Genomic DNA, 19,200 nt, shown 5'->3' with positions numbered 1-19,200 from the left:
GCCGGGAGCCTCAAGCAGGAGAGAGGGACCAGTCAGCACTGACCTGCAGCTAAATCTGCAGACCACATGTCCCCTGAGTCTGCAGATCTCCTCGTGGGCATTCAGACTGCATGTGCTCATAGATGAGGTGATTTTTAGTTCTACTCTGTCTCTCGGCTCTGCAGCCTCCCTTCTGCACAATGAAGATTACAATTCCTGAAATATTTAGGCACATGCTGATGGCAAAATCCAACCAGGGCCTCAAACACCCACAAAGTCCCAGAGAAAACCACAAAAAATAGCATATCTTTTGATCTTCAAACTCAGTTAAATGCGGTTTGCAGATGCACCAAAATCCTCTAATTGTTCTGCAGGCACAGAAATAAGTTTTTCGTCACAAAGGATTGGGACAAAATTCAGGTGTTTTTAAATTAAACCAAAAAAAAAAAAAAAAAAAAAGGCAGAAAATTCCTTTGGGCTTGAGTGGTAGGTTTTCAAGAGATCAACCACCCTGCATTACCTGAGAACACTTGTATTTGGGATTCCCCACAGGACATCTATGACCTCATGAGTCTACTTGGTCTCCAGTCCCAGCTTCATAGTTGTAGCATCATCTCACCAGCAGCGTGTCACTGTCACTGCTCTTCTGCCATGAAAGATTTAGCTGCCATGGGCCCTACTCTGCACCCTTCAGAGCAGAGGGTCCAAGCCCACTCTGTGGTGTTGAATGCATCTGCACCTCAGCTTCAGCCCTAAACTGTTCCTAAAGAAGAGGGTGGTGTCTTTTTCCAGCAATGGAAAGGGTTGGAGACTCCATGGGTACCCCACATGGCATTTCCAGGCTGCTCTTTCTGCCAGTTAATTGGGACAGCACAGCTGCTGTACAACTTCTGCATGGGGTCTATGCATCCCTAAGGACGTGGGGTTCCTAAAACTACGCAGCAGGAGAGGTTCCCTAAACATTGGAGAAGAGGCTGAATCTCAGCCCTGCTCCTTCACACAGAGCTGTTCAGAAGGGAATGGCACAGTTTCCTCTGACATGTATAATCAGAGAGCAGCTTGGGTTGGGAGGGACATTTCCCCCCATTTTAAATTTTGTCTTCAAGCAAATGAAGTGCCCTAACATAACTGCTGGGAGAAATACCAGGTGTCATTACAGGGGCAGGAAGACTCGACATTATTTCTCTTTTTTCCCAACCTTATTTGATAGCTACTTTTACAAAAATAGGAAAAACCATCCTACACAGAGATCACCTCCCCTCAGCATTCATGGCTACATGACACAGAGCTTAACAGCACAAACCACTAGACTCCATGTGGGCAGGACACGACTAACAATCTATCTGTGGAGCAAAGAACTAAAGATAGGCCTGACAGCTTCCCTGGCTAACTCAGTTTTGGAGAGCAGGTGGGACCCTCTTGCCGCAGGGAGTGATTCTGGGGAGCCCGTGGAAAGCAGCATCTCCTTCCGCAGAGCCGGCTCTTGGCGCTCTGCCCCCCTCCCGGCCCCAGAGCCGAGCCCTGGGGTTCAGCCGGCCAAGAGGAGCGATGCTGGAGATGCTTCCCAGCCCCAGCGCCGTCCGACGGGCGCTCCTGGACCGGTGGCCGGGAGGAAGCCACGAGGGCTGCACGGTGCTGGGCTGTGCTCCCCTGGGAATAGCCGGGACCCGCAGCTTAACCTTGCCACCGAAGGGAGGGGGAGAGAGGAGAAGAAGGAAAAGGAAAAGGAAAGAAAAGGAAAGAAAAGGAAAGGAAAAAAAAGAAAAGAAAAGGAAAGGAAAAAAAAAGAAAAGAAAAGAAAAGAAAAGAAAAGAAAAGAAAAGAAAAGAAAGAAAAGAAAAGAAAAGAAAAGAAAAGAAAAGAAAAGGAAAGGAAAGGGAAAAAAGAGAAAAGAAACTGTAGTTGCAACAACAATATTAATAATAATAGTAGTAGTGGTAATAACAACAACAACCACCACCACCATAGCAGTAGTAATAATAATAATAGCAGCAGTAACTGGATGCGGCGGGGGCTGGTGCAGCCGGGGCGGGATGCTCCCGGCGGGGCAGGGCTGGCGCTGTCCCGCGGCTCCGGGGCCGTGCCCGGAGCGGTTCCCGCGGCGCCTCCCGCGCGGGGCGGAGCGCGGAGGGGCGGGCGGACAAAGCCGGGCCGTCAGCGGGGCGGGCGGGAGAAAGGAAAAGCGGCGGCAGGCGGTGGGGAGCCGAGCAGGTGAGGCGAGAGCCGCGGCTGTGCCACGCTGGCAGGGGAGCGGCCCCGCGCCTGGGGGCGGTGGCGGGGCGGGGGCGGCTTTGTGCGCGATCCCTTCACCCGTGGGCAGCTCGGGGCGGAGGGCGGTGATGGACGGAGCTCTGATTCACCCGCTGCCTGCGGGGCCGAGAGTACTTTGGGAAAGGAGAGAAGAGCTTACCGCTCCCTGCTCTTTAAAAAATAAGGAAGTGAAATTCGGCGCTGTGACGGTGCTAAAGCAATCTCCTGACTCGGACCGACTCCGCTATCCTGCGGCAGTGAAGCCGGAAAAATCCCGGGAGTGTTATGCTGAGTTGCATCACTTAGAGGGTAATTAGTATTTAGCGGGCTGAAGGACCGAGAACGTGTTTGTGTGTTTGTTTTGTTGCTGTGGATAGTTGGGAAGCAGAAGAGTTGTTGGTTGGCTCCGTGGTGCGCTGTGTTCGTGAATTTAAAATCCTTCGATATATAACCCGTTTACATGTCCCTGCTGAGCTGCGAGCATCCTAAACTGCTTCTGGTAACGGAGTTTTCCTTCAGTGTGCTGCACGGTAGGAAAGCTTGGCGATAAATAAATCCCATTCCAGGGAAAGCGCTTAAAAGCCTGATGATTCAGCACGCTGCATCCACTGACCAAGGGTGACAGCTCCTGCGAGGAAGGATGCAGCACCATGGGCAGATATAAACATTACCTGAAGCTACAAGGTTCCCGTGCAGTAATGGCACACGTGAATGAGGTTGTGCAAAAAAAACCAAGTCCCACGCACAAATTACTACCAGTTTTTTTTAATTTTAAACAGCTTCTTCTGATAATTCAAATGAACAGCCCTCTGCTGCTTTCTGTGGTGAGTGAGTTATAGTCCTTTTGAAATTGCTCCCCAAAGGGATAGTTGCTTTTTATCTGTGGCCCCAAACTGCGTAGCAAATGAATTGAGGCTGATAACTCATAGCTCATAACTCAACGTAGCAAGTAATGTAAAGCTGTAAAGAACGTGAAAACTTTTTACGAGAAATACTGTGACAATTTTGCTATGTTTTAAGAGAAGATAAACACTGAGACTGAGATGACATTTGAGAAGTGGAATAGCAGAATAGCATTTCAAACAAAGCCTCATGCAGCTTAAAGGTTATTTTGGTAAGTTGCACTTGCTCTTCAAAAGGTAATCTCCTCTAAAAGTCAAACGAACCATGTAAAGGCTTCTACAGGAACAGTATTGCAGGGGGAATCTAGTCAGGCTTCTGACCGCTTAAGTGAAGAGCTAAGTATTTACAAGTATCATCTCGAGGCATGTTGAGGTGTTTATTATTCAGCAGCTGTACACTGCCGTGTCAGCATGCCCAGGTCAGGAGCTGAATGCTCTCCAAATCCTTGGCGTACACATGCTTACTCTATCTTTTCTCTGAGGTGCAGGGACCCCTGCTTTAATCCTTGTTTATGCCTTTACTCACACAACTGGATGTGCAGGGGGGGGCTTTACCCAATGAGTGAGAAAACACAAAGAGCACAAACTGTCTTTGTCTCACATAGGGTTTGTCAGCAATCACTGCTGTGATTGAATGGCTTCTTGTTAGTGAAAATCAACCCCAAAGTCGAGGACAGGAGGGTTATGACCCCTTAACTCACCTACTACCTTATCCTACGGGTGAAGGTTTGAATTACATGAAACTCTCCATCTTTCCAAAAACACCCAAGATTTATTGTCCTGCTGCAATGGTGAAGTTTCATACTGTCCCTAGTAGGGAAAGTTGACTGAGATGCTATAAAATCTATTTAGATTCAACCAAGGGCTTCAGAAATGATTAGCAATTGATGAATTTGACTTTTGCTGATGGTAAGCATGGTTTCTTTTAGTCTGTCTCAAACTTAGCCTACCAAATCCATGAGCTACTTGAGTTTCCTAAGGAGAAAAGATCAGCTTATTAAGAAAGGAAAAGGTCAGGGACAGCAGTGGGTGGGGCAGTCAATGTCTTGCAGGCTTGGTGTGTTTGAGACACAATGGAGATATTTCAAGACACATGCCTTATGGAGATATTTCAAAGACAGGAAAGTACGGATATTTTTCTATGGCCTTGTTTTGTGAGATGTGCCATGGGAAGGAGGATGGTATAACTTGGCCAATTATCCTGTCAGGCTGTATCAGGATGCCTGGCAGTCAGGTTTAATCATTTGGTGGAATCTTCTGCTTATTTAAAACTTTTGGCATTTGGCCACTTACCAGGTACCACTGTTTGGGTACCTGGAGCTCCTGGAGTTCGTCCAGCAGAGGGCTATGAAGATGATTAATGGCTGGAGCATCTCTCTTGTGAGATCAGGCTGCAGGAGCTGAGCCTGTTCAGCCTTGTGAAGAGATGACTGAGAGGGGACCTCATCAATGTCTCCAAGTATCTGATGGAAGAGTGCCAAGAGGATGGGGCCAGGCTCTTCTTGATGGTGCCAAGAAATAAGACAAGAGGCAGTGGGCAAAAGCTGATACACAGGAAGTTCCACATGAGAATGAGGAGGAACTTCTTTACTGTGCAGTGACCGAGCACTGGGACAGATTACCCAAACAAGCTGTGGTGCCTCTCTCATAGGCTGACTCCAGAACGGTCTGGATGCAATCCTGAGTGGTGTGCTTTAGGATGACCCTGCCTGAGAAGGGAGGTTGGACCAGATGACCACTGTGGTGGTTTTCCAGCTTTGCCCCTCCTGTAATTTTGTTATTCTGTGATTCTTGAAGGTTAAGACCTCCTATAACATGCCTCTTCCTCTGAGAAGGGTCTCTTGTGTCACCACTATTGCTTCTCAGGCAGGAAAAGCTTCTTGTCTACATGGGAAGCAGGCATCACTCACTTGGGAGGACATAAAATCTGTCTCAAGTACATTGGAAATAACTTATGTATTGATGATGCTGACTGGTAGTCTTGGGCTGGGATAGTTATTTCAGCCTTATGATTTTGTTTGTAATGGCCTCAATTAGTTTTAGTCTGATATTCTAAATTTAAGGTGCATCTCTGATGACAGAACTCTCAAATTAGGTTTCTTTCAGCTCTCACAAGTCCAAGTATTCTCAGCTATTTGTCGTCTGGCTATCTGGGATTTTCTGTATTATCTTTGTACATTCTTCCAAATGCCAATGAAACATTAGGAGGAGTTAAAAAACAAATTATATCTCCTCCACCACACCACACCCACCCTCTGAAATGGATAACCACAATAATTTATTGTTGTGGTTTAACCTCAGCGGGCAATTAAGTACCATGCAGCAGCTCGCTCCCCGCCCCCGCAGTGGATTGGAAAGGAAAAGTAAGCATTATTGGCTAAGAACAATTTAAGGTTTGATATTAAATATTGTAATAATAACATACTACTAATATTAAATATGCTGTCCTCACTGTGCACCCTCCTGCATTCTTGTGTGGCTCCTTACTTGCAGAGTAAGAGACACTGCAAAGTCCTTGGCTTAGGGTAAGCACCACTTAGGAACAGCCAACACATCCTTGTGTTATCAACATTATTCTCATACTAAATCCAAAATAGAGAGCACAGTACCAGCAACTAAGAAGAAAAGGAACTCTGTCCTACCCAAACAGGGACACTTAATAACTGAAAAACAAATTTGGAGGCTTTCAAAATTACTAAAACTCTGGCTGAAACATATAATTTGAATTTACTTTAGAATCGCTTTTATCCTGATCCTTTTTCCCTTAAGCCTTGCAACACTGAAACCTTAATACAGTCAAGTTTTATTTTTTAAATAGCTTAATTCTAAAAGAGGGAGAAACATTAGACTAATGCAATTAGGTGAGTGGAATGCATTTTTCCCTGAGGCAGCCCTGGAGAGTGATACTATATCATGTTAAAAACTGCAAGTGTTTGTGTCAGACCGAGTTGGGCTGGGCAGATGTTGGTATGAAGCATGGGAGGGTGAACTGCAGCTGATGCAGAGTCCCAGTGGGAGCATGTTGACAGCATTGCTCTGAGTCGCTGGGGGTCCCAGAAGGCAACTCTGTCATGATGGCACACATGGTGGTGTTGGGTGAAGTTTAAGTGAGATCCGGAGCCTGTCAGTACCTTTATGTTTATTGTTTCTTTTAGTGCAGGTACAGGTACTTGTGTGTATATAAAAGTCAGTATTTTGGCCCAGCTCCTCTGAGCAAAGCTACAACTGCTCATGTGAAATCCTTGCACTTTCAGTGGGGCTTGATTCGTCATTGTTGGAAAGATGAGGAGTTGTGGGCTATTCCCTATATGGCTTTGCCACGTGGATCCTGCAGATCCTCCCTGCTGATGGCCTCCACTACGTCTGTCTCTAGGAGTAGTGAACCTGAAGACTGAACTCTGGCAGAGCAATGGGTGCTCTCAGGGCAGCAAGAGAAACTGGTGTTTAGTCTGACTGCAGGAAAGGTGGGCAAAGAGCCTCAGGGAAGGTGATGTTTCCAAGGGGTTTGAAAAGACAGTAAGGAAGAAGCAGTGACTTGCCTTCTGCCTTTGGGAAAGTCAGATGGCAGGAAAGGGTGCTGGGAGCAGGGTCCTGGAGAGGGAGAGGAGAATGCAAAACCTGAACTGCAGGGAAAAGATCCCAAACCCAAGAATGTTCTAGGAAAGTTGTCAGGGGAAGTGTTTACCATATTATTATTTAATTGGATCTCAGAACAGTCTCACGTTGTGCTTGTCCCCGATGAGCTGGAGCACAGCCCCAGCGCGCAGTCGCAGGACAGGCAGGATTAAGGCACAGACCTGTTCTGGGAGTAGTGCCCAGTGTCAGCAGCCAGCAGAAGGGCTGCCCTGTGCTATTTATATTATAGCCATGACCAAAAAGTGTTTTTAAAGAGCTGAAGGAAAATAATCCTGCAAACAGAGCCCCTCTAGCAAGAGAACAGCTTCAGGAGGGGCAAGTATACTCATATATGATCAGCAACTGCTGCCCTAAAGAAGGGACAGTTCTTCACAGTTGTCCAAAAAGATGCCCAGTGGTAGTAAAGAGGAGGAGGACATGCAGTAGAGAAGATGAAAACATGCCAAAATTTGGGGGGAGAGCCTCAGCGATCCTGGTTGAATGCCTCCTCAGTTCCAGAAAATTTTGTCTCTTGTACTGAAGAGTTTTACAATCAACAAACTTAACTTCCCTGAGCCTTCAAAAGCCCCAGATGTCAAATTTGTCCTATTTAAAGTTCAGGAGTGGTTCTCTTAGTAGGAGCTTAATCTTTAACCTGGTCTCTTCTGAGAATGGTTCACCATGTTACTTTTCCCTCTTCTGGGAAGAAGCCAGTAGCATTTCTTCATCAGGGCAATTTCAGATATTGAGCACACCATTTACTCAGGTTTACTCTTTTCCGTAAATGATAAAATTAGTAAGGTCCTAACACTGGATAATCTAGCGTACACATAAATGAAAAACTTTCAGGCTGGTTTAATTAACAACGCCATACTATATAAATACATCAAGTTGTCAGAAAATACAAATCCTGCATAAAATTGAGAAGAATGTAAGAATACAGGTCTATCAGCTATAAGCTTCAGACACCTAAGTTTTTTTTTAATCTAGTAAATCTTGATAGAAACATTAAAGTCCACAGGGCAAATGTGTCTCTCGTTTCTCTGCATGATTAGTTTGTACAACGTGTAATGTGAAATGACTGAACATATTCTTAGGCTGCTCCTTATAGAGGGTTTTATTAAAATATGCTTTGGTCTGGTAACCATTTTATGCCTCAATTAATCCTGGGTTGATTACAGTCTAGTGACAATCTCTTTGGAGTGTTTGAATGACGCTGTGAGTAAAACATGTTACGTTTTATCAAAGGAAAACAATGTGTTTTGTTTGGCTTTAGTATATTCAGACTAAGTAGAAACACTCATTCTTGAAGCTTTGCAATATGGCGCTTGAAGCTAACCTTGGATCTCATGACTCGTCTCTGCTGGGAACGTGGCATCCCTTGCAGCTCTGAATCCAAGAATATCTGCGAGCCAGGCTCAAAAACACAGACTAAGAAGCAAAATGGGAGCAATAGATGAATACCTCTCTTGATTTCCATCAGAGTCTGGAATTCTTCCTGTCCAATATTAGTTCAGAAGACACTGCCTTGCAGGAGTACCTGCAAATGCAAATATTTTTTGGCAGCGTTTAAGTCTTGTGGATTTAATGGCCAAATAAACACGTTTCCAAGCACCTGCAAGTATTGTCTGCCATGCTTTGTCAAGTTGGAAATGGCTCCTTGGCAGATGGCATGAGCACATAGTTAGTATTAATAGATCCATCCACGAGGAGAACAGGGGACTTCTGTTTGTAATTAAGTGAATCACAGGGACAGCAGAGAGCTGCTGCCTTATCACTTATCACTGCCTAAATTCCAACTACCAGACTGCACCAACAGAGCAAATTGTTTCCTTGGCATTTGATGCTCCCCAGTACTGTGTGCTTTGGGCTTCCCCTGGAGTTGTAAGTAGTCAAAGTAGGATATCCCACTCATGCAGCTCTGTTCTACTTCAACAGGTTAGTCTGCAGGTCTGCTATAGCACAGCCAAATGATTGCCAAACAATCGGGTATTTAAATCCACCCACACAAATAAAGTGTGCAACATAAACAGGCTAACACGTAAAGCTGTGACTTTAGTTCTTTTCTGCTAGCTTTTGCATTTTTTTTTCTTGCAGCTCAAGTTCTCAGACATTATTAATTGCAGTAACTTTTTATAGTCAGTGCTATTCTTTTCAACTCCGCTAACCCTTTAATTCCCTCATGAATTTTTAGTCAATCATAATAATGGGAAATATTGTAAACAGAAAGCAGAAAATTTAGAGGTAAAGAGACTAGGTAATTTGTTGGGAACATCTTTAACAAGCCCCAGAAATTTTCTAGGAATATACATTTCTGTAGAAGAAGGGGTTGTGAAGTGCTGCTGAATATGGTCTGGGGAATGTCAGAGGAAAACTGCATTTGGTGAAGTTTTAAACAGCAGCTCTAGGTAGCTTGTCTCTTGGAAGACCTTTAAAGTGCAGATTAAATAATTCCAGATGATGACAAAAAACTTTGTTAAGAAAACAAAAGATCTGGGCTTCCAGCCACTGCAGGGTAGTTAGTTTTGTGCCTGGAAGAACCTTGCATCCACACACTGCTGCTCTCAGGCCACTCCTGTGGAGTGCCCCTTCCTTTCTCATCTTAAAAGATGATCTTATGAGATTTTTCACATTCTTTGTCTGTGACGTGTCTCTTCCCCTGAGCTGCGTCCTGACTTCACCACAAAACTGGCAATAATTCTATTCTGTCAGTTTGCTTTTTGACTTCCTCTGGCTTTTGCCTGAAAGGATCCCCCTTTTTTCATAGTAACATAGAAGAGATCATAGAATGGTTTGGGAGGGAAAGCACTATTAAAGGTTACCCAATGCCAAGCCCCCATCCCTGGCTGGTCTTGGACCAGCAGCGAACACACTGACTGATTGTGCCACTGAGACTCCCCACTCTGGCTGCTGTGCACCCGAACCCCACCTTTTACCAGGCAGAGCCTTGGTTGCTATTTGATGACCCTCTCTTGTTTCCCAGCCTGGCCCTGGGATCAGCAGGAAAGGGGTACCACAGGTTTGCCTTAGCCCAGCTGTGCAGCAGAGCCAGAAAGTGCTGCGCTTGACCAAGAAGAATAAGCAGCCTCTGCCTTCAGAGGTTGAACATGCTGCTTTATTGAACCAAGAGCTTTTGATCCAGGGGGACCATGAAGAGGGAGGGGGACTGTGAAACAAATCAGGACTAAAACTTAAGTTTTCCCTTGAACATGAAATGTCGGCAGGCAGATTAATTCTGTGTTTCAAAACCTTGCTTCCTTGCTAAGCAGGGGTAGATTGAGAGGAGGTCTTGTGAGTGTTCTAGCTCAGGAAAGCAAATGTGTTTTTAAGGCTGGCCTTTGCATGCCTGGAAGCAGCTGGCAAGAGCAAGTGACACTATCAGTACAGGTACTGCTGAAGTGCCTCCCCAGTAAAGACCAACCTACCAGCCCCTTGCTTGTAGGCGTGTACTCCCCTCTCCTGCTTTTGGCTGCTAAAATGTGATCTGGTCAACTAAGTTTTAGCAATTTTTTTCTGGTTATAATGGCAAAAATTGTGATTACACCTACAGCTGCATAATGTGGTGTTTGCCATTGGGACAGCAATAAAGTTGTTCTGGCAGGCAGTGCAGATGTGCCATTGTCTTTGTAAGAGTTGTTGGTCATACTCAGAAAACAAGACTTTAGATTTTTCTCTTTTTTTCCCATGTATGGTGATTATTAGGAATGAATCCCAGGCACGGAGTATTTTATCTATTGATTTTATTTTCCAGCTGCTACAGATGAGACTATACCCCATTTCACTGTTTCATGTTTCAGTACTAGGATATAGGTACTACCAGCTGAAACAGCAAGTGCTTTGGAATTTAAAGCATCATCTCTGGCATCTTCCCAGGGCTGGACTTCTAAACTTCTTCCAATGTGGAGGTGCATGTCTACAGTGTGAACTGCACAGAGCACAACATGCTCTTCCTATCCTGATTTCTCTTCTTGCTCATCTCCTGTGATGTTCCTCCTCCTTTCACCAGCGCCTGTGGATTTCCCCAGTTTGTCTGGGAACATCAATTCAAAAGAAGTGATAACTCAGCCAAGAATGTCAGAACTGGGTGTTTAGTCAATCATTGCTGAAGTGGAGAGAGAGGAAGCTGACCCAGAGTGAGCATCTCTGCTGGAGGACCTCACAGATAGGAAGGAAAATGAGTTTGTCTCAATTTCTCACGACTCTGAATTTCAACTGAACTGCTTTCTTTTCTCTTGCACGCTATGTTTAATTTAAAAATCTTGCCATTTCCTCAGAATCATCAGATTTTCTCTAAGGAGTGAAACTGTTTTATTAGCCTTGGAGACTGCTGCAGATTTTTTTTTTTTTTTTTTTTTTTTTTTTTAATTCACATAGCGTAGACCATGAGATTACAGACTTCCAGTCACAGCAAGAGACACAGGTTTCTCTGTCCTTTAAATATGGATTTTAAAGTCAAAGATGCTTTATCCCACCTGCAGAAGTACAAAAGCAGTGAAAAATGAATGCTGTAGTTTATTATGCAACATTTCTTGTTGCAAAAAAGGTAGTTTTCTTCCTTCATCTGACATCTGGGAGTGTCTAATATTGAAGTAAAATTCCACATGGATATTTATTTATTTATTTATTTATTTATTTATTTATTTATTTATTTTTAAAGACCAGTTAACATTTTCAGGCAGAAACGGCCTGGTACTGTGAAAAGGGGTGAACTTTCTTCTTGTAATGCTCTTTAAAGATTTGGCCCAAGTCACTAATTCTCAAGAAAATACCTCTGCTCTTTGTATCAAGATGGAACAATCACTTCAGTTAAATACAGGAAATGTTGGGTATAATAGTCATTACTTGCACAGATCTTGTTAACAAGAATATAATTTCCTAATCGCTGCCTTGAAAGCAAGCCCAGATGATAGAAGCATAGTTGAAATTCTGCCAAACACCTCAAGAACTTTTATTTCACACCCAGCCTCCTTCAGGAGTGCCAGGATAACCTCAGCTATTCAGTGAAAAATCAACCCCAAATTTAAGCCCTATGTTTCTAGTCCCTCATACTTGTGCCCTTGACTACAAAAAACTACCAGGTGGGATAGTACAAAAAATTAGGAGACCAGGAGTGTGGCCACCCAGATGCGTTTGTATTACACACCAAGGCAATATAAAACCCTGCAGGAAATACTGCCTAAGTGGCAACATCCTAATCCATTGCCCCATCCTCTTGAATTAGACCTTGAGAGGAAAGAAAGTTGAGGGATTTAAAAATATAGAGTACTTAGAGGACAAAAGAACAGATTCTAATTTTTATTGGAAAAAATAGTGAAGGCATGTGTGTGATTTAATGAGACATGCAAAGGGCTTTGATGTTGCATCATCTTCATTCTGTAAGTGATGAAAACAAGAGCCTCTGCTGGTGGTGGAGGCTTGTCCTGAGGTGATGCAACTGGAAATTGCTGCAAGTTCATAGATATGCTGCTTTTCAATATAAGGCATCTCTAACGCCAATAAACACTCAAAGCTGATAGACTTCCCTCAGGTTGTTACAACACTGCTTTTAAAAAGCAAACAACTGAGCAAGTTCACCCACCAGATGTTTGCAGACCACATTGCAGGAACTGCAAATACGGGAGACAAATTTAATTATGTCTACATTTCCCTCATCAGCTTGTAAAACTGTTAACTAGTTATCTACTCAAAAAAACAAAAAACCCCAAAACAGCACATAGCTAGTTGATAAAATTATTATATTGCTTCAGAGAAGTTTTGTTGTTGTTGTTGGGGTTTTTTTGGGGTTTTTAAATAGGATGAAAGGTGGAGCTAGTCATTTAGCCACACCCATGGTGAGGTTTATAAAGGGAGGTTATCTAAGGGAAGCTCTTTTCTACCAGTTCATGCCAACAGGCAGTTCCATTTAACTGGTTTTTATCCTAAAAAATAATACTAATCCTACCATGTCAAGGCTTCTTAAAGGTTCCCGTGCTGGGGATACTCCTCTAAATGAACCTTTGAGACAGCAAGGTAAGGTAAGTCATGGAGTCTGCTTTACTACTTTAATTCCTTTTTTACACCTAATATTTCTCTGTCAGAGAATGGAATATTACTGTCATTTCAAAGGTCTGTGTTTTCTCTGCCATTTGTGATCGAAGTTTTGTTCTCTGTAGCTTTGTAATCCTCTATCACTAAGTCAGATGGAGAAAAAGCAGCCTTAAAAAAGCACCCCCAAGCCTGGAGAGGCTGTTTTTTGTCATAGGGTAGTTATGCTTTCAAGACTGGTGACTTTGAGGGCTAATTTGCACCACCTGGCCACAAAACTGAGGTTAATGTGGCTGCTGTAATTGCGCTGCTGTTTATCAGTCATGCCAATATTAACTTCTCAAGCTCACAAATAAAAGATATGCTACGCTTTATTGCACAATTGGTGGCTTAGTCATGACTCTTTGATACACCCAAAAATCTTGCTATAATTTTTGGTTTCTACTGTATCACAGTTTCCTTATATATACATGCACAGGATTGTTTACAAGTTCCTCTGTTCAGCAGAGGCCTCGTGAGTGACAGTGGATGTCACTCCATGAGATCAGGTGCTTTGAATCTTGTTTGCCCTTGAACACGGGTGTTCATGTTGGTACAATAATTCTAAGGACAGCTCTGTATCAGTTTCCAAGATGTCTTGGTGAAATCTTTCATAGTCTTCTGCTGAAGTCAAATGCAGCGTATTAAAAAGTGATCACAACAATGCAGGGTGTGTAGCATGGATGTGGCAAGAACAGTGGTCAGCACGAAAAATACCTCTCTCATTAAACTCTTTACCTAACGCTGGGTTTATTGCTGGTGTGCTGGTAGAGCAGAACTGTGAGGAATTGGAGAGAGGGGAATGAACCTTAAAAATACTTTTTAGGAGCTCCTTTCAGGTTTCTGGGAAACTGGAAGGAAGTGTGGATGGATTTCTTTGAAAACTTGATATGCAACCAGATACAGGTGTCTTAACTTTCTTCTCCAATTACTTTTTCTGTAAGTAACTAGATCAGAGAAGAGTAGGAAGTTTTCTTTTATAAGCTTTCAATACAGAAGAAGTCACTAATATTTTTTGTTACTAGTTGCATCCCAAGCATGGGAATATTTGAGGGTCACTAGTCTACCAGTGTTCTGAGCATGTTCTGGACATATTCTGGAATAACTACCGTGGGCTACAGAAATGACCAAAGTAATGTTTTCCACAAAGCTGGTGCTCTTGATGGGTTGTCTTTTTCAAGCTGCAAGCAAAACTGTGAATTAATGTATTGGCAAAAGCTGATTGATGGCCTCTTGGGCAAAATGTCATGATGCAAGTTGGAGAGACTGTCACAGTATTTTGACTTTGTGTGATTAGTAGACATGAAAAAACAAATACATCTTACTTTTGAATAGACACATTTTCCACCTTGATAATGCTGTGGCATTTCCTTGGAGCTTCTGCTGCCTTAAGTTAAACTTGTAGGACACTTAACTCGAGCAGTGTGGTCATTCCTGTGCCTGCCATATGTTTTCACTGATATGTAGCAAATTGTGGCTGTGCTGGATTGTGGTGAGAAGAGCCTTGTTAGACAGCATAGCATTTCCTGCAAGGGCAGGCCCTTGCCTTTATCCACTGCCATCCTTCTGGGAGGTTGACATGTTGCAGTTACATTGTGCATAGCTATTTTTAAGTGCGTTGCATTTATTTTAAGTAACTTGTGTTGGTTTAACTGTTAAAAAATATTTCCTGATATCTCTTGCTTACTAGTACAGTAGATTGGGGAGATGAAGGAGGAGGAAAATACGGTCAATACTGGCAGAGAGTCTTAGGTGTCTCTGCTTTTGGATGCTTTTGGATGGGTTTTCTGGATCAGGGAGAAAGTTGAAGCTTTTTCATGTGGGTAGTGCAGAGTTACCTACTTTTTGACATCATTGCACAGCTGAACATCTTAGTAAACTTGGTCGCTCCCCCAAGCAGGATTAAAGTGACTTGGAAAGTAATGACAGTGGAATACTTATCTAGCATAATTCTGACACCTGCTATTCAACACAAATGACTCAAGTGACACTGACTGCTCTGTGGCTGATTACTTATTTTATTTTGCAAATTTAGCTAAATCTTCAAAAGGCTATTTTGAGGAGCCAAACTACAAGCCTACTACTGCCATCTTTCTTTTCTGATTTGATTTTTGGAGCCACTTATGTACTAAATGTAGGAAGACTTCTTGGTGCTGAGCTGAGTAATGAAGAGCCAGATGGCCAATGGTGATCTCTTGTAACTTCTTTGAGGCATTGTATGAAGACTGACACTGGCATTACCTTGACATGGTATTCCATTAGTCCCTCCACATTTCAAAACTTCTGCTTTCAGAAGGTTTAAGTAGAAAATTCAGCATATATAAGTGGATGCTAAAACTGAGTCTGGCTCTGGATTCTCTCTCTTTAATTCCTGCGTGGTAACACCAGTGTGTTCAGAGCCAAGCTGGAGGAGGGATGTGGGGCAGCTTGCAGGCTCTGCTGGGATGGGTGCAGGGTGGTTGTGAAGAAGAGCTGGTGTGAGCAGCTTTGGAGAGGATCCAAAGGGAGGACATTTGTTCCCAGCAGGAAGGGGAGGGCAGAGTGGAAGGGGAGAGGCCCTCTCACGACAGCAGGTTCCAAGTCTGGGCTCAGCCTTTAAACCTCGCTGGCCTTGCACAGTCATCTGTTCCACTACCACCCAGAAAGGGAGCTTTCTGACTCCTGGATGAAAATAGAAATGCATTTTTCTCTACATTCCTGGGCCAGCCAAAGTCCATTTTACCTGTACTGCTGAGAAGGCCCAAGCTGACCTTACTCAGCTGGTTGCCTTACTGTTTTGTGGATTCCTCTGTTCAACTGTCATTTATTTACATTGTGAGATCCTTAAATAAGAATGCTCTGAAGTTCTTAAAATAACTGTAGTTTCTGTAACATTATTTGATGTCCTTACATAATGTATTTTTTCTCATGGTGGTGCTGTCTCAGGGCAGCTGTCAGAGGACAGAGACGGCTGGCTTTTGTTGCCCTGGTTTAGTTGCAGTCGAACCAAGTTGCCAAGTTTTAACAGTAAATCTTGAAGACTTGCAATTTTTCAGGTTTTATCCACCTGACAGCCATGCATGTAGGCAACAATTCCCAACACAAGGAAGAAGACTGAAATTCAGCTCCTTTGTGTAAGCTGGAAGGGGAGCTGCAAAGGACTTGGTATGCAATATAAACTCTCCTTGGGTAACTGGGATCTAAATAATAAACTGAGAAAGAAATATAACTGCCAGTCAGATGCCACTTGGCCCGAAACAAAGTTTTTGAGGTGTGTTTGTAGAATGCTTGAAGGCCGCATCAGGTAAGGGATGTGCTCAGTATCCTGTGTATGGCTTCAGGATGATGTATTGTCTCTGCTGCAGCAAAAATCTTCCACTGGGCTGCGGGGGATACAGGCAACATGTGATCATGGTCGAAAAACCAGATGCAGAAATCCTGTGATGGGCTTTTCAGATGACAGGGAACTTATTCTGTAGCTGTGGAGCAGACCAACAAGAAACGTTTGTCTGACGGATGGCAGCGATATCTCTCGTCCCCCTTGAAAGGAACGCGGAGCTACTGGTACAGTTCCGTCCTGTAAAACAATGTGGCACAGAGGGATTGATGATGCTTTGTTGCAGCATTCACTGGGCGCTACTGCAAGAAATTTGAAGTGCTGCCCTCTGATCCGTGACAGTGAAGGTCTTATTTCAGGTTTTATTGGTTTCAGTGATACGTAATAAATCATTAATAAAATGTGTCTCTTCTGTAGTAGCCTAACTGTAACTCACTTAAATCCACTGAGATTGGTGATACAGGATATAGGGCCTCTGAGCTTCCTGTGTATGTCCTGCTGTACAGTGTGGTGTTTATGTGTGGGGTTTGTTTGTTTGTTTGTTTGGTTTTTTCTTCATGAAACTATTTAAAACTTGAAATTGCAAGTAAAGTTTTGTTCAGGATTATGTCTGAGGAAAAACTGAAAGGCATTTCTGCTCTGTTCATCACTGTAAGCAGATGGGCTGGTCCTGGATGGTGCTGGAGAGCCCACTCAGTGAGAGCTGGGTGTCAGCCTGTGTGCTTGCAGGGTGCTGCAGCAGGGCCTGAGCTTCGTGGGGGAACCACACACTCCTTTATATGAGCTTAAGTGAGGTGTTAAGGGCTTCCAGCCCACGAAACTGATTTTATTAGAACATAAAAATAAATGGGAGAAGAAAAACACTTACCAACAGGAGGGAAGTCTGGTAGGTGACCTCTTAATAATATATATAATTACGTATTTATAATTATATAATCTAGTATAGCTCTTATATAATATATAATATAATCTAAAGTTCCTTTATAATATATGCCTTCCATGCCCTGTGTATCCTGTGCAGGAGGTCCTTCCCTCATATCTTTTCTAGTTGTCTAATTCTGTGGCTTCTGAAGTTGAAGAAATTTTGTGCTGTCTCCAGTTTATTTCCACCTCTTGTTGGGTTTGCCTTTTGGTTCAAGTGGCTGGCACAAGCCCAGTACTTTGCTCAGGCATCTCCCATTGTCCACTTGTGCATCACGTCGGACACGGAGAGGTTTCACTCCCAGCTCACCCCCTGGAGTGCCCTCACAGCAGTTAAATAAATAGCTCTGTGTGTGTGTATAAACATAAAACCTCTTTGAGCTGGATTCTCTTACCATGCTACAGGATGCCTTTCTGCTGGTATCAAGCACAGACAGGGCCATTTCTCTGGGATGGGGAGTGACAAATCCATGGCCTTGTTCCAGCTTAAAAGAAAAAGACTATGAAAGAAGCAGTAACTTGTGTTCCTGGACTTACTGAATTCTTAGTGTCAGAGACGTGTTACATTGCCTTGAACATCCTGTTTTTCTGCATGGAATAGTAGGGGAAAGAACACAGCTCTTCAAACAAGAAAGGCTGTAAGCATCTCTACTGAATAAGGAAAGCAGGAGTGTTACTGGGAAAAAAATACTGCACCTGGTTAAAGTTGGGACAAGTTCAGTTGTACTTTTCTTTACATGTCTTGTGTGTCAGAATAAATTGATAATGTTCATATTTTGGAAATTAAACTTCAGCATCAATTTGTCATCAAACAGGAGTGGGAAAGCTGAACCCTGACATCTCATCTTGGATTCAGCAGTTTCTCACAACCAACACGTCACGCCGAGGGAAAACAGAACGCCCCTGAAGTAAAATGATGTGCTTGTGCCCTCGGCAGGCAAAAGGCATTTGGTTTGATAAGGTGCCAAACAGTGTCATTTGAGAGTGTTGTAAAGACTTCCAGCTGTCTTGCGTAGGCTAGCTAACTATCTGGGTGACTTGGAATTTATCCCTGTGAGTATTTCACCAGAAGTGACCTTGCCTGATCCGGTGACTTCAAGCTCAAGTGCAGCTTGTCACATTCCCCTAGCAATATTTTTGACCAAGGCTGCATTTCTCCGAGCATCCTGCCCACTGCTGAAGGATAAACTGTATTTTCACAGCCAGGCTCTCCTCCCAGCTCCCTCCCTGCTTGCTGCTGGAGATGCTGCCCTGCTCTGTTGACTCATGTGGAAGGTGTGGCGTGTTTTGACCAGGAATGGAAGGGCGTAAGAGCGTTGCAGCGGAGTGCAGCAGACTCTGAGATAGGCCCTGCAGGAAAATCAATCTTATGGGAAAAAAATAGGTTGAGTCTTGGATTTTTGCTACGTTGAGTTAATAAGCAATCTAATTACTGAAGAGGGAGAAAAAATGGTCTTATAGCACCAGCATGCATAAAATTGCTCACTGGCTTGGGAGAGACAGAGCTGCTTTCAGCTGATGCTGGATGCTTCAGCTGCAGACACTGTGCAGCTGCTCATTTGTTCCACGAGTTACTACCTTGATTCACCTTGGGCATGTTCAGTTCAGTAATATCTTGTTATGGGGACTTTCAGTAGCTGACTAATCTTGATGAAAACAGAAAGGCTTTGTTAAATGAGTTCGTACCTGGGAAATAAGGATTGTGTTTTCACAAGTTTTATTTAGAGCCCCGAAATGCACGTTCACCTTTTGTACATACATTTTATATCTAGCACTTCACTGGAGCAATCGTGACTGAAAATACCTGATAGCTGCCATCTCAGAAGCCTTTGATGCAAAGAGTGTGAGTTTATGGAAGGCAGGAGATGTGCCAATTGTTCTTTCAGGCTCAGCTGAAGGACACTCTGGTCATTCCAAAGAAAAACAGCTACTGAGAGGCTGCTGCTACAGCAAGTGTCACAGTTTGAAGAGAGTTTATCTGCAGCAGGGGCTGGGTTCTCAAGGGCAGATTGCATGTGCCTGAGAAGAAACAGTAAGACTTGTTATTCTGCACAGAATCTGCTGTACTGACAGGTTTATGAAAGGAGGATACAAACAAAACCAAGCCCTCCCAAACACCAGTTCTGCTAATCTAAGAAAAAATCCTTTGTCTTC

General features: G+C 43.6%; 1 protein-coding gene across 1 annotated transcript in view; it reads left to right on the top strand.

Moving 5' to 3' along the window:
* The first annotated feature begins 2,119 nt into the window (after window positions 1–2,119).
* MAPRE2 (microtubule associated protein RP/EB family member 2) overlaps window positions 2,120–19,200 on the top strand; it is a 98,602-nt gene continuing 81,521 nt past the window's right edge. The window contains exon 1 of the mRNA XM_040087864.2: window positions 2,120–2,190. The gene's annotated coding sequence lies outside the window, so the exon portion shown is untranslated. The remainder of the gene's footprint in view (window positions 2,191–19,200) is intronic.

This window comes from Hirundo rustica, chromosome 1 (genome assembly GCF_015227805.2).
Source record: "Hirundo rustica isolate bHirRus1 chromosome 1, bHirRus1.pri.v3, whole genome shotgun sequence".
Lineage (NCBI taxonomy): Eukaryota > Metazoa > Chordata > Aves > Passeriformes > Hirundinidae > Hirundo > Hirundo rustica.
The sequence above is the reverse complement of the archived record's forward strand: the minus strand, read 5'-3'. Positions and strand labels throughout refer to the sequence as shown.